At 34.5% G+C, this 1,721-nt stretch overlaps 1 non-coding gene across 1 annotated transcript; it reads right to left on the bottom strand.

Annotated features, from left to right (window-relative positions):
- Positions 1 to 1,232: 1,232 nt before the first annotated feature.
- On the bottom strand, positions 1,233 to 1,339 carry LOC149520276 (small nucleolar RNA Z266). The gene has a single exon (XR_016326590.1). It is a non-coding gene; the product is annotated as a small nucleolar RNA Z266 (small nucleolar RNA).
- Positions 1,340 to 1,721: the final 382 nt, after the last annotated feature.

Raw genomic sequence — 1,721 nt, 5'->3', positions numbered from 1 at the left:
ATTAATCAATTAACAATATAACATAAACAGGAACAAATCGAACAAGCAGTCGTGAAATATTAGAAAAATAACAAAATTTTGTTATTATCACAGAAACAAAATCTATGAGGGACTGGAGATGTGTTATGGGGTATGTATCATGGTGTCATGCTTGTACAAATTATGGGTAACAAGAATTAAGTATAGAAACTGACTCTGCCTCTTCAGTTTCCTTAATCACTAAAAGCATCTCCAACAGTCGCCCATATCTTGTCATCTTAATATCACCAAAGCGATTAGAGAAACCATGCACAATAATAAAGAATTGATGTTGAATTACAGTTCTAAGACAAGAATTTTGCAAACGGATTAGTTGGCAAAGAATTGCAATGAACAAGACAGCGGAGTGCAATTTTACTTCAAGCCCACCTACAGATCTTTGCCAAATTCTTTAACTGATATTGTAGGAGTTGCATAATTGCATTCCTCGTCTTATTAAAGATTTTTTTTTCTATTTTTCTCCTTTCCCTTCCACCAAAAGCATAGTTTGTGCTTTTTTTTATCATGTGTCATTTGTTGATAACATAGATTTGACATGGATAAATGTATCGTATTTTGAGAATTAAGTTTAAAGTTTCCTTATTGAGAAATAGGATTAAAGAGCACCTTCCATTAGGTAAAAAGTCTTTCAATACGTGGAGGATTTCTATGGCGACAGCATTATGAGGATCGATCTTGTCATTAGATAATACTCGCAACACGTGTGTGAGGATCGATCTTGTCATAAAACGACATCCATGTAAAAAGATTTAGCTGTGGATCTGTATTCACAGGGTGGTGGGAGGGATCGAAAGGACCCTTCTCCTAATTTAATCAAATAACTCGGTTCAGCTTTACGACTTTAGGCTTTAGGCAGCTTCATTTTATGTAAATTGGTGCTTGACAGCTTGAGTTTCAATATTCCATGTGATTTACCTAATGGATTTTCAAAGACGTTCCAAAGCCAAACTCATTTTGTGGAGTTAATTATAAATGCAAGTTCTATGGGGGCAAAGCGTGAAGCTTCTGAATGGAGCCCCAATTCAAGTTTTCAGGTCAAAACAGGATCTCAAAATTTATCTATATTACAGCAGTTTCGTCTTCTTCTTCTTGAAGCTTATTACTACAAGATTTCAAAGTCAAAAACATTACAAAGACAGCAGCAATATGAAAGAGAAAATTCTTCGACAAGTAGTAAGTAAAAATGTGGATCACAATGGCAAGTCAGACAAACTATAGTGCCTCAAAAGTTTGAATTCAAAATGGAAAAGAAATTCAATTCCCATTCACACATCTAATTGATTCATCACTCTTGCCATTACCACCTTTCCAACTTTTAAAACCAAAACCATAAAAAAAAAAAATCAAATTAATAACTTTGATCCTTATCAGATTGTCTCCCACCTAAAGTAATTAAGACATCTAAAAATTGTCAATTGGAGTTTGAACTTCCTTATACATAGCTGAAACCACAGAAAGAACAAAATTAGTATAAAACTAATTTATGCTTTAAGGGTTCCAAAATATGAGAAAAAGCTACAAACCCAACACAAGAAATGCCTCAACAACAAAAACCCAGGTGGAAAAAAAAGGGAAATCTAAAGAGGAAAACCCTCAAGAGAAACCCAGGAAAAGTTTACTATTGCGCAGCAATGACTCGAATCGCTTCCGTGGTTTTCAACAGAGAGCCGATCTTAAGGGCT

The sequence above is a fragment of the Durio zibethinus genome, chromosome 1 (assembly GCF_047325235.1).
Source record: "Durio zibethinus cultivar Kanyao isolate XHJ-2024 chromosome 1, ASM4732523v1, whole genome shotgun sequence".
NCBI classification, from domain to species: Eukaryota; Viridiplantae; Streptophyta; class Magnoliopsida; order Malvales; family Malvaceae; genus Durio; species Durio zibethinus.
This window is presented reverse-complemented; position numbering and strand designations above follow the sequence as displayed.